Genomic DNA, 14,788 nt, shown 5'->3' with positions numbered 1-14,788 from the left:
ATGAAAAAATTAATTTGTTTAACTCTATATGGTGCAAAGGAAAGTTGGAAATCACCGAACAAAATACAGTGGTTATATAATTAATGAAAATATAACTTAAAACACTTGAAGTAATTGATATAAAAAATCCATGTAAATTTTTCTAAGTTAGAATTTTTTGGTTCATAATATAAGTCTTGAAACCTAAAGGTCTCTTACCTGTGGCAAAGTAACTTTTGAAAATATTATGAAGGCACATGTCTTCAATGGGCACATTAGAAAGTGCACATGTCTTCAATAACAGAAATTTGGGGGAAAATGTTATGGGGTGATCAAAAGCAAAATTCATATTTTATTATTTCTTAGAAGTTAGTTAAAATTATATATATACTTCATCTTGGATCTCAAAGAGCTGTAAAATTAAATTACTCAATTCATCTTGAATGCTTTTGCATTATATTAAACTTTTATTCCACTGTTAAAGTCTGATAGAGTCTGATGATTCTGTGATATTTTGATGAAAATAGAATCTATATAAATTATAACTAAATTAAATTATAGCTAATGAGATCACTTTGCACCCACTCATACATATTCAGACACTTTGTGGACACAACGACCAAAAAATCTAACCATTTGAAAACCAAAAAGATCCATTTGTATTCCTTCTTTTTCTAGAGTTAGAATTCATTTCATATAAAAATTACTACATTGATCGCTTCTCGGCCTTTTGGCTAAGATCAAGTGTAAAAATTACTACATTGTAGTGAATTATTTTACTAAATGACCCTTTTGATAACTGGGGCTATCACCTTAGAATAATGTGTAAATTTCCCCATTCTTATTTCCAAGAGAAATTATTTACTCTTTTTGCCAATGCTACTTCCCTTTTTAAAACCTGCATATCTAATTACTTTGTTACACGTAAGAAAATAAATGTTATTTCAATAGTTATTAGAAAGAGAGAAAAGAAACAAATATGAGAAACAGAATCAATAAATACTGAAGAAAATACATATATCAAAAAGAGATGAGACTGGTCTCAGGCTAGCCTGCAGGGGCTTCCTGAGAGGAGGTTATTGGAGGTCCTGCTCACAGCGCTATAGGCAGAATTTAAGGGAAAAGACAAGTGGCGGGAAACTCTCTGGGCTTTAGTAGCTGAGTGAAGTTGTAGGATTTGGGGGATCTGTTCCTGAAGTTCTCGTGTGTTCCGAGGTGGGGTTTGGGGTGGTGTTTGGATCACGGGGTGCTGTGCTTACCAGTTGAGGTGCTGTTAGGAGATCCTGCTGGTTGGCAGGGGTGATCCCCTGGCATGTGCTACAAGAGGGTGCCTGGGTCTCTCTTTCTCCTCTCTGTCCCCTGGCTCCATGGGTTGAGCAGCTTTTTGGTCCTGGGCCCTTCCACCGTGTTCTTCCTGCCTTGGAGCTGACTGGATTCCTGGAAGCCATGAGCCAAAATAAACCCCTGCTCTTCAGGCTGCAAATGGCAGACACCCTTCCAGCAATGGCAAAGTGACCCACACAGACAGAGGCTGATGCCGCTCCCTGACTCGGATGCACAGAAGGGAGGGACAGTGTTAAAAGAGGCCCTTTGGGGAGGGCCTCCCCACAGCAGCTGTGACCGCAGCACCAGGTGCTTCCCTGCCTGAGGCCAAATGGAAGGGCTGGGGCCAGAGCTCCCTCCTAGGGCGGGCGCGGCTCCTGGGCCTGGTGCAGGGGCTCCTGGGCCTGGTGCAGGGGCTCCTAAGCACGGACCAACGGAGCATCTGCTCATCCCTCCGCGCTAAGCCTTTATGGGGTGCACGTTTTACCTCCATAAACACACGTTGAAATGCACGCTAGGGTAAATTTCTTCAGGACCGAAAGTAGAAGAAATGAAAGAAATCAAGGAGAAAAGCTTTAGATCAGTGAGAAACAACAGGGGCATTTATGTCTTGTTTCCCACTGAAAGGGCAGGTTTTCGTTTTTCTGTTAGTTGACAATTATTAATTATATATGTTTATGGAGTACAGTGTGATATTTTGATATAGACACACATTGTAGAGTGATTAAATAGATTAATTTACATACGTGGCTGCTCACATATTTGGGGGGAGCACATAAAATGTACTCTTTCAACAATTCTGAAGTCCACAATATGCTGACACACCTCTTTCTATACACATAGGGACGATGCTGATTGTTTTATGTGGTTGATACATACTTTCTTTTCCCAGCAGTTACTTTTCAGAGTCACAAGTTAAATTTTGAGTTTGTAAAAGATTTTGTGTTTCTTTAATATTTAAATTAAATTTTAAAACAATGTAATAAAAATTATTTAATGACCACTCTCATCCTTTCATTCACTCATTCATTTAATAGTAATTTATTTAAATGTCACCTGGTATGCAATGTTTACATTTTCTTTCCTCTTTTGTTTTCCACGTATATGAGAGGGATTTGATTAAAGCCCACCCTTGCTTAAAATGTTAGATCTGATCACCGAAATTTAAGAGGAGTACTTAAGAATGAGTGTAAAACAGTGGGGATGGTGGACAGGATTATAACTGAGGAAAGTGGATATCCCACAGCCTAACTTAAACAACATTTAAAGAATTATTATTAAAATTTTAATTACTGTTAACATAAAAATTATTAATATATATTAGTGTATGCCAGTACTTGAGGAGTTTTTAAATAGATTAATAAAAGAAGATTTGCAGAAGCCATCCACACCCAATTTTCTTCTTTATAAGACACTGAAATAAGACTTACTACTCCTCAGAGAGGAGCTTAATCTTAAATGATTCACAGGGTCTCAGACTCCTTAAACTTTTCTAATAAACCTCACTTCTGCAGCAGTAGAACAAATGAGTGTTGTAGGAAGAGAAAATAAAACTTAACCTTTTTAAGACAAGGAAAAATAATTTTATTAATTTTTTCAAATGCAATTTTAAAAATTAACTGTTAATAATTTTTCTGAAAAGCAATTATACATTTGGTTTCTTATTCTATACAGTAACTTCATTTTTTATTGTTTTATCTTTCTAAGAACATTAATTCTTCCAAGTTTTATTATAAATAGATTATCTCTTATTATAATTGGCTTATCCCAATCCCTCCAGTTATGCAAAAAAACCCCCCAAAAACAAAAAAAAAATGGAGCCATGTGTCAAATGAATCCTGAGTTCTGGAGCTTTGTGCCCAGTGTCTGCTTGTAACCCAGTTACTTTGTTATATGCTGTTTAGCATATGTTCAAAGTTTGGAAAACAGTCAAATATAAAATAAAATATAATCTCATTCTACTTGTAATAAAACTATATTAAAATGAAGGTAACTATAATAATATTTATAACATTTATAATATTAAAAATAGAATGATTTTTCCTGAGGTATAGCTCAGGGTTAGAGTATTTGCCTGGGATTCATGAAGTTTGATCCTCACCACCACAAAAAAAGACAAATAAACAAAAAATTAATTTTTGCAACTTAATTTTTCTTGTAAACTTTTCCAAAATTAGAAGTAAAATTTGAGCTATAAGTGAAATGAAGTGACTGATACATCACAGAAATAAATCATTGTATTGAAAAATCTACATACCACAATAATTACTTCTTTTTGTTTTTATGACAGTTATTTTAAATTTCTTAACAGCTCCTGCTATTTTTCTAGTTATTCCAACTCTAAAAATGTCAAATGATTTAAAATTAGATATCTGAAACTAGCATGATCAAAGTATCCCATTTGACCTTAAATTTATAATCTACTGTCTTTGTTAATATCAAACAAACACCACTCCAAAAACTTATACAAACAGTAGATGATCATATATGTAGAGGTTAGAGTCCTGAAATGCTGTATTGAATTTTGGAAATGTAACAAACAAGGCAAAATAAAGGTGGATAATTCCATTGTTAACCTGTCACACAATGCCCTGGCTATACTCAATTCTAGTGTCAGATTTGTGTATGACAGTTTCTTATAGTAAAATACATTTTTTCAAAACCTTTGTATATTTCATCAGATTCAATAATATGGAGTTCATTTGACAAATGAGGCACATACAGTTTTTGAGGGGGAATATTACAATATGTATATAATTTTCTAAAAAATAAAATGTTCATATGGCCCTGATTTCAGCGGTTGTTATTGTATTATTCATTGGAACTCATAGTAAATTCAGTGAGCCACCTCTGGAACTGCCTCAAAATTGAAGAACAATTCATGTAGCAAATTTGTGAGGAAGCAGGTCATTAGTAACTAAACAGATCACTTTCTGATGAGTCCACTTACCAAACATTGTTAATATAATGATGTCTGAAAGCCTGTGTTAATTTTCATTACTATTGTTATTCATCACTTATAGTGGTGTTTTTAGTTTTCTTAATAGAAAGTTGAAATAATGATAATGATTTATGCATGTGACATTGGTTAGAGATAAAATTCATGAAAAGAATCCCATAAATGTTAAGGATCATTAATTTTTGTCTGCATCTGTTACCAGATATTAGCATATTCCTATTTAAAAATTCTTTTAAAATCCTGAAGATAATTGGTGAAATAACTTCTTCCCATCTAGGTAGGACCTGTCCGGCTTTAAGTAACAAAAGGAATCCTCAACACTTTTCCCTTAACCTCTACAGAGATGCAGCCCATTTCTATTGCTCCTCATTTATTCGGTATCTCTGAATGTTTACTACCTTCATAAGAAATAGGATTCCCCATTGTGTTAATAAACAACCACATGAGTCTGGATTGAGACAAGTGGTATTTTAAGCATAGAAGATACAGAAAAAAATGTTTTATGTTCTTACATTCTCATTTCATGTATGAACTGATGAGAACTTCATCCTCTACTTTTCCTAAATACTATAACCTAGAAAAGAAAGAGTAAAACATTGTCAGGGAATAGTTTTGTATCTTCACATTGAACACACACACACACACACACACACAAATCTTAAAGATGCAGTAGCATCCTACAAAATGGCTGTGGTGCAGCTGACTTTGGCAAAATGTGTGACAAACTTAGCAGCATGAACTCAATGACAAATAATGAAACAATCCAGGCTCCTGTGTATACAGCATTATTCTGCTGAGACAACAGTCATTCATTTATTTACTAAATGTGTTTATTACTTTTATGATCAATGTTGTTTATACAATGTAACAAACTTTAAGTATGGGAAAAAAATAAAAATTAGGATATAGTCTCTTGATTATAAGGAACATCCATAAAGTACTAACATATGAAATGTTAATCAACATTTTTTGCCTTCCGTGATAGAATCAATTATTTTCTACAGTATTTCTTAACATTTATTACTTGGTTCATACACTGTGATTTATTTTTGTATTTAGATGTTTATCATTGACAATATATTTCTAATTCATTCATATCTGAAACTATGTATTATCAATCTACATAATTACAAAATATTTCATACATAAAGCTGCTGCTATAGCATATATTTTCAAAGACCTTCCTTTTTATTGTTTTTCCCAACTATAAGGCTACATTGCTAAATTTGCTGGAAACTATTCAGACCACACAGGAAGCATTATAGGGTGTGGATGAAGTGTCATGTCAAAGGGGAGGGGAGGGCACTCAGCCTTCTTCTCAAATTCTGCAAAACTAGAGAAGAACCCTCTCCCATTACATTGGATAATATGAATGACCCTTGACTCCAAAGCCTCCTCCTGGAGCAATGTCCCCAGAGAGATGCCCTTAGTGGACATAATATTAGTCATCTAGTGGCATGTGCATTCCAGGTGAGTTGATCACAGGCCATCTTGACTTTAGACCTCAAAGAGTAAACAATGAACTTACACACCCACAGTCTTGGTGTACCCTCTGCAAGTGGCCATCCAAGAATCCCTGGGGACAGTCTTCTCAAAGAGTGATGGCAACTAACTCTTCCCCTGACCATTGGGAGTGTTGGCTACCAAGCCCTCTGCCAAGGGATGTGACAGTCCCATTGACCTTGTACTGCCACTCAGTGACGCATTGTCAGGAAGGTTCATAACCATGTTGAACACTGGAGCCTGGGTCCCCATTACCTCAGGAAATCTAAGTTTATATTTTAAAGATGCCCCATACAATCTACAGGACCTAGCCTGAAAGATTGTTCAAAGAAAACATTGTCTTGATTTGTTGTAACCATGGGAAAGGATTTCTATCTTTGGTATTGGCTTTGCTGGCTCCCTTTTTCCTCTACAGGATGGAGGATTTGGCCAGCCACCAAAACCAAACTAAAGCCATGGCATTGCTGGTGGCAAAAGCAGAATGGGACCCCTTATAGTCACTGACCCTAATCAAGGAGGTAAATATCACAATATAGAATAAAACAACAGAGGAGGCTCATGGTCAGAAATTAATAATCCTTTACAAGAACAGTATCCACTGTTTCACCCTTCAACTATATGGCCTATATTTAACCATTCTACATGACAGAGATTAAAAATAGAGTCCACAATTGAGTTGCCATGTGTCACTGGTTCCTAACTAACACTGTTAAATTAATCAAAAATATCCAAGAGGCACCTGGTTCTCATTTTGCAGAACTAGACCTGGCCAATATTTTATCTGACTCTGCCTTTGATAGGTTTCCAAAGCCAATTTTTCTTCTTCTTTGAGGGAGCCCAGTGTATATTCACTCACCTCCCCACAGGATACCTGGGCAGCATAGTCACTGTGTGTCACTTAGTCAATGAGCTCTTCAGCAAATTCAAAGATTGCCTGGTCTCACGTTATATACATGATGCACTATTAAAGAGGACCTCTACAGAGACAGCACAAGATTTAAGTACTCTAACTTAACAGTTACCAGACTATTGTTGCACACAACGTTCGATCACTTTGCCCAAGTGCATGGGCTTCATATGGTAGGCTAAGGGTTGCAAAACTCACCCTATTGGCAAAGGGCATTTCCTCCCAATCTGATCACCACAGGTACTCAAGCATAACACCTGCCTGCTGGGGCTTTAATTCCTTTGTCAGCATCACATTCCACATGTCATGTAACTATTCAAACTGATTGCACTGTGACACCTGTGTGTCACAGGTCATTCCATTGGTAAAAGCCCCAAGACATGACATTAAAATTGTGCCAATGAGTAGGACAAGGGGCATTGCCTTTACTGCCCTGGGGGTCTGACTTCATCAGAGTTCATTAGGCTATGCCTCCTTGGACACAGCCAGTAACTGTTTGTTGCCCATGAGATTCTGAACCAGGTGATTGCCACAAACCACAAAACACACTACTCTAGGAGCCAGGGCTGGGCAGCCTGTTGGGCTTTATTAGAGACAGTGTCCCGCTCACAGAAGTTGGGGACTCTAGGAGTCCAAGTTCCGCAATGCCTTTGGTGAAAGATCTTTCTTAGAAAGGCTCAGCAAGGCTAGGGATGCTTCTCTTTAAAAATGCAAAGAGTGCTTGTAGTCCCAGCACTTGGGAGGCTGAGGCAGGAGGATCACTGTGAGTTCCAGCTCAGTCTAGGCTATGTAGTGAGGCCCCATCTCAAAAAAAGAACACAAAAACAAAATGAAACATAAAAAGGGAATGGTACCTTCAGGAAAGGGATAAACCTGATCAATGGGCCTTTCCATACTACAAAGCGATGTGGCTCCCTCTTGCTCGGCTTCCTGCCGCCCTCTCTGGAGGAGCACACGGTGGTCCCTTGTTTTCAGCCCCTGTTCCATGGGAAGCCCACAAGGGATCAGCTGTCTGGCATGGAAAGCCAGTCAGTGCCCACGCTGACCACAGCGGGATTCCACTCAGTGCTTTCCGCTGGACAGCCTGGGCCGGTCCTGGCTCACACACTGCACTGGTGGAAGAGTGCAGAGGAGGAGCACCCTCACTCTCACGGTGCCCTAACATGGTGCCTCAGGAAGTAAGCGTGTCCACTGATCGCTGGGCAGCCACTCATGGGTAGCTGTGTGCGTTGGAGAGTGGAAACAGATACCTTTCAAATACCAAAATAAACCATGATATGGATGCCCATCTGGCAGGCACAGGACACAGCCACGCTTCCTGTTTCCATGTCTCATGTCTGGGCCTCCTCCACACGTGACACTCCCGAGACCCGCTTTGACAGGAGTCCAGATGTATTTGCCAATCAGGGGGGTACACTATGGAACAGAGAAACAGAACAAAACCAAACCTTGATATGCCATACAATTTTAGTTTTTAAAGTTCTGCTGTTTATTTGATTGACAGATGAAAGTTGAACACATCTATGGGGAATCATATGGTGTTTCAAAACATGCACTGTACACACTGTACAAGGAACAACTTCCTTTCATGAGCCCACATTTGCAGCGCCTGATGATTTCCTTCACCATGGGAATTTGGTGCACACTCATAACAATCTTAACCCTGTTTACATCCCTTTCCCCTCCTCTTCCTCACCTCTCCCTCCATCTCCTGGCCCCCTTCCTGATTGCAATCCATCTATCTCCCCATTTGCTATCATCCACCCAGCCCCCCACTGAAAGGGAATTTTCCTGATTTCTTCCTGCAGTAATATGGTTTCCAATAACTCTAGACTTTGTTCCAGAACAAACATGGACATTCCTTGGCTGGAAGAGGGTCTTGAGGAGATTGTCTGCTCTCCTAGGTCTCCTTCCATGGCCACTGGAGCTACCAAGTACAGCCAGGTGTGACTGACTTCACAGGACTCACACTGGCTTTGATTTCCGCAGAGGCCTTGCAACAGCTGTGCCCATCATTGCTGGTCTGATGACATCTCCATGTGTTCTTTTTGAGTTCCCCAAATTACTGATTCTGAAGAGAAGACCTTTGCATAGCCCAGGCAGTCCAGAATTGGGCTTCCTACCAAAGCCCACAGTGGAACTTCCACACACCCTGTGTCCTTCAGCTGACAAACGACCTATTAAAAACACCAATTATTTAAATTATCAGGGAGAACCTGTTCACCTGGTGAAGGAGCACATCCATAATTAAAGGTTCCTAAGGGGGCCAGTGTCAAACTCCAGGCTTTCAGACCACTGAATTCTCCACCTTCCCGATTCCAAACAAGGGACAACAATTGTGCCAAATCTTTGGATGCCTCTAATGATGGTCTCGCAGACACGGTTTCATTTAAAGTAGAGGATAATACATATTAATATTCATAAAAAGTCCTCATGTTTATAAATTCTCAATTGTAATCTTATCTACCTCTCACCACTACTCAGTGGCTGCAAGACGAGGATAATGAACGGTGATCTCCTTAAAATTGTTGACAGATCCAAAATCCCACCAGCTCACTACCTGCATAAGATGGCCCTGACAGGAAGCCCTGACTGTGTTTACTGGTGAGTCTGAACTCTTACAGGAGCCATAAAGCACTGCAGAAGGGCCCAGCCATGGGACATATGGGCTGCTGTTAAAGGTGAAAATAAACTGCACCTGCTGGACGCTGGTGGCATTTGAAAGTGAGCAACATGCTTTGTGGGTATAAGGCACAATACCCTGAATGGAAGTCTCCAGGTATAAACTGTAACAAGAGAAGGCACAGTGTATCCAGGGCATGGCACTCAGCTGGCCAGGCCTCCGGTGATTACACCAGCACTGGATCCAAAGGGCAAGTCACGCAAATTACTGAAATGCGAGTGCTCACTGTGGCTATGCTTATTAGTATTTGTATTTGCTATTCAGAGAGTGAGGCTGCTTAATTATCCATGAGGGCTACAATTATGGGCTGGAGAGCATTCCAGCAATAGCTTGCAATTACACACAGGATGTCAGGAAAAAGGAAGGTGGGCATTTGTCCTAAATTATCTGAGACTGGCTTGCACCAGGCCTGGGTAGAGGAAAAATGTATCGAATCTTTACATTAACTGTCAGATGGTTTAGAACATGGGTGATTCCAAACCAATACACAACTGAAGTGAAGTGCTTCTGCATCAATGACCCAAGCAATGTAATCAAAGCCTCCTCTGGGATAAGCATCTTCCGATCAAATATCCCAGCCATTCTATCACAGACTCAAACTTGTCACCACAGTCAAAAACGCCACACTAGAGCCCTGCAGTCAGCATACTACTCATCGAATTTGGTCCAATTTTGGCCAAAACACTCATCAAATTTGGTTGATGACCACAGGTTTATCCAAGTTAGGAGCAGAAAAGAGCTTTCTATGTTGTACTTCTAGGAATCCACTAAGGAAGACAGAGAAACATACTACTGGCAGCCACTGTGATACCTGTGTTCCCTGCATACTACCCACAACCAGTGGTTGTGGTCTTCCTGCCCACACTCACTCTGTATGGCAGACAACATATCTTGGGCACTGATACCCATGCTCCAAATACATCTGCACTCCCTGGGATTGCTCCCACCATAATATCTGCATATCCATACAGAAAGCACAGCATGTTTTTAGACCAGTGTCATGGCTAAAGGACCCTCGGCATGTTCAGCCTTCATATATATCCTACCTAGGCACTGAGGCACTCTTCCGTAAACACGGAACTTGTCCTCATCTACCCTTGCTGTTATGCATATCACACTTGCAATATAGGTTACATGTGCAAATACGCCTATATGATCCCTACTTATATAAGTAACACATTATTCTGCCTAAACACAGCGTGGCTGAGTAGTAACTTTGGAGACCTTTATATTAGGTCTGATCCAAACACATATTATAAAATCAATGATAAGACCATAAGATTTTACTATATGGCAAGGGGGATTCTTATGTACATTTTGTGCCTCCTAGAAATATTGTTATTTCCACAGATCATATGATAAATATTCTATGTCCATGTCCTTTGCATTTCCCGGTACCTAAACCTACCTGGCACCTCACCAATCCAAACCACAGGCCCAAATGAGCCATTGTTCCCATCCTAGCCACCGCTGGATTTGCAGGCCTGAGCCTAGAAATTACTAGGTTGGTCCAAAAAGGCAAAAACCAAGAAACCAAACAACAACTTTCAGATACTCTCTGCCAACCAGTATACAACATTTATGAAACATTAAGATACATGCAATGTTTAGACTCTGTACTAGTCAGCTTATTCATTGCTGGGACAAAGTCCACAACACCCAGGATTACAAAGAGGAAGGGTACACTTGGCTTATGGTTGCAGGTGTTCAGTCCATGGTCAGCTGGCTCCAAGGCAGAGACATCATGGTGGAAGGGCCTGACAGAGCAAAACTGCTTGTTACATGGTGGTTAGAAAGTGGAGGAGGTGATCAGCACCAGAGAAAAGGGACCAGGGATAGTACCCAAGGTGAGACTTCCATGACCTCTCCAGACTCACAAGAAATGCCCTTCACTGACTCCCTGGACAGCTGACAATCAAGTTGACAATAAGCTTAGCTATCACAGACTTCCTAGACCAAATGAGAACAGTATTCAGTCAGCTTAGGGTTATTTACTGGTGAAAGAGAGCAGCGTCTACACTATACAGAGCAGGTCTTGTTAACAACTCAGGTTAAATACAAGTTCATTTCATCTACATAAAAAGGCTCAAGATATAAAGGCCTTTAATAATGTCAACAAAATTTTTCAACAGATACCAAACACAATAGAGATTCCAGGTATTTTTGTGAGACTTTTATCCCGTGCCTGGGAAGACTGAAAACTAATAATTTCCAAATAATAATTTTGTTTCATGTCTATCTTCAGAATAAATGCCTTACTAAAGTGCTTTGTTGGTCAAGTGCTGTTTCCCTTTCAGTCAGTGTCTCCATCACTCAAATTACCACTGTGTTACTTTTGAAAGATGATGTTAAAACACCAAAAGATAGTCATGGATTTGTTTCATGAAGTTTCTGGCTCAGCATCCATTTGCAAGCCTGACAGAAGTTATTTTTCTTAATATGAAAAGGTATTTGATTATTATTTTATTATAGAGCAGATTGGTTGACATAGCAGATTGCATTTTCTGAAATGTCAAGGCAGGCACAGGATAACATTTCTCTTCTGTTCCTCAGAGAAACCCAATGTCATTATTATGAGCAGGATGTAGTCAAGGGGTAGGTTTTGTGTGTGCATGTGGAGCATCCACAGAAGGATGGTAGGATTCTATGGTACAGGCATCAGATGCTGAAGCAAGCTTTACTTGGCAGTTGCCATCACCTAGAAGAGAAGTATATGTAGACTTCTAATGAACACAGTATCTAGCTCTGTTTTGGATTGGAAATAATGTGCTTTCTATTGCTATTACGTCCTTTAATTCCACTATAGGCATGGTATGAGATGCTTAATAGGTGGTTCAAAAAGAAACGTTTCAAAGATAACTTACTTTTTAGGATATGTCCTAGGCAAACAAGTTTTCATCCCACCAGCACACCACCTTTTTCCAGCCCTGACTGAGTTCTTGAAGTCCATTAGTTACTTTTGGCCTAGTCAAAGCCAGCCCCTCAGTGTGACTGTGATATATCCCCCTTTTCCTAGTTCTGCTGACCTACAGCTGCTACAAGACCTAACTATCCATTTCAAAGAAGATAAATAAGTTCTCCACTTATGCACAAGTGTTATTTAACCTGGTTAAGCCACTTCTGACATTGCTTAGGGACTTTAATGGCAACTTAGTCACACAATTTTCTCTCTCTCTCTCTCTCTCTCTCTCTCTCTCTCTCTCCTGCTGGTTGGGGTCCCTGTACCCTTTTTCTCAGACTTTATATCAGCTCTTCTGGCCTTAAACATTCTGTGACCTGTGAGTAATAAACTTTCTCTTGGTTTACCCATTTTTGTTTCATTTTCACATATGTTTCCATCTGATACACACACTCACACTTGAAATTAACATTCTTCAAGCTAAAGCTCTCACTTAGAAATTGAACGTAGATCAGTAAAGAGCCACTACAGCATTCCATCAGAAAAACTTATATCTAAAACAAAGTGAGAGATCATCTCATACTGTTAAAATGGCAATATTTAAAAAAAGAATTAATTGTTAAAAAGGATGTGAAGAAATGAAAATGAAATCCTTATACAACTTTGATGGAGTTCCAGACTGGCACAGTAGCTATGAAAAACAGTATAAGGGATTCTCTAAAAGTTAAAAGTAGAACTACTATGTGATTCCCTAATTCTGCTTCTGGAAATTTATACAAAAGGGTAGAAATTAGGATCTGCAAGGGATATTAGCATTCCTAGGTTCACTCCAGCACTATTCACAATTAACATTACTTACAGATGAATGGATAGATAACATGCTATATCTGTATCATGTATTATTCCACATATAATGTAATACTACACAACCTTAAAAAGGTTATGTGATTACGTGGATGAATGCTGAGTAACTTCTACAAAGTGACAGTCACAGAAAGACAAGTGTTGCCTGATTCCACATCTAGGGTGTTCCTAAAATACCAAAGTTAATAATCAAACAGCAAACTGATGGCTGCCCACAGGTATTGAGAGGGGGAAATTGGGACTTTTAATTAATAGGTTTAAAGTTCCAGTCAAGCAAGAAGAATAAGCTCTAGAGTCCTGTTTAGTTTTGCACCAGTAGGCAACAATGCTATATTGTATACTCAAATGTTGCTTAGGCAGCTTAATCCACTGCTCAGTGTTTTATTCACAATAAAATAAAATTTGTGATAGTAATTAAAGGAGACAACTTAAACAATATTCTGGGGGGAGAGCAAATAAACGTGAAGTTAGGTCTCTCTTATCATTGTGAGGGAGCCATACCTGCTTTGTACTGGCTTCCTCTGAATTTCTTTTATATCAGAAATGCTTAATATTTAGCTTCCTAAGGCTCAAGATATTCTTTTTTGCTTGTAGCTAATAATGCACACAGTTATGCTGCACTCCAGTAGGAGGTTGGTGCTATTAAAACCTATTTCATGCAGGAAATGCTGCATAATGCAAGACAGTCCTTGGGTAATTTTAGCATTACTATTATGCATGTAGTTAATGGTACGATATTCTCACCTTTATGTAGAAAACAGGCAACTAAAAAATGTGGCTGTGCTCGGAACAATTTAGAAGTATTTGAAAATCATTCTTATGTTGAAGATAATGGATAATGAAACCATGCACTGATAGCTCTGGTTTCTACCTTATGGTTATTTTATTTTTTTTAAATGCTCACATCTGTTAATGGTTTGTTACCACTGGATTTCACTCTTTAATTTCTACATCAACTTTACTGACGGTTTCTTTCCTGAAATATTTTACATTTAAAATTATTTCCATTAAAGCCTTCTTCATTGGCACCTGCAGCATTTGAGGTTTTTCTAAACTTCAGATGCTGAATTAAGTAGAATTCACTTCATTGTTTGCAGGCAAACATTAACTCTCTGTGAATCCAGAGTGAAAACGACCTGGCTTTCCTGGAATATGGTATAAATCCACTGAAAGTCTTCCACTAAACAGCTGCCAGAGTGAGACTTCACTCACACGCTGTCACACAGTTTTGATTTGTTACCAGCTCATTAAGTTTCAGATCGCATAGACGTGAAGCACAGTTTCTAAGTACCGAGCAGAGCAAAGCCTAGCTGAATATTTTGGAAGACAGTGCAAACTCATCCAAGATGATTGAGCTGGAGAAACTGCCTACATGTTGGTTTTCCACAGATGTACTAAGAATCATTAGTGCCAGGTTATGATGAGCTGAAAAACATTTCAACTTTTCAAAACATAAACATAGCCGGTAATGGTATGCAAATTACAGTAATGGTGGTACAAAGTTTTAGCTCCATCATAATATTCCATTTTAAAGTGAAAACATCTGTGAAATACAGTAATTCATGATCATCAACCGACTTTGCAGGGTTTTCTTTTTTCATAGGAACATCTATTTTGAATGAGCAAGAGCCTAAAAAGCAAATAAATTAATGATGCCACATCCTGTGCTCC

The 14,788-nt window shown here is 39.0% G+C and overlaps 1 pseudogene; it reads left to right on the top strand.

Moving 5' to 3' along the window:
- The first annotated feature begins 693 nt into the window (after positions 1–693).
- LOC147820999 (U2 spliceosomal RNA) lies at positions 694–823 on the top strand (annotated as a pseudogene).
- Positions 824–14,788: the final 13,965 nt, after the last annotated feature.

This window comes from Heterocephalus glaber, unplaced genomic scaffold, assembly GCF_053883595.1.
Source record: "Heterocephalus glaber isolate CG9 unplaced genomic scaffold, H.glaber_assembly_v1.0 deba00001778, whole genome shotgun sequence".
NCBI lineage: Eukaryota > Metazoa > Chordata > Mammalia > Rodentia > Bathyergidae > Heterocephalus > Heterocephalus glaber.
Note: the sequence above shows the minus strand (reverse complement) of the source record. Positions and strands in the feature narration are given on the sequence as shown.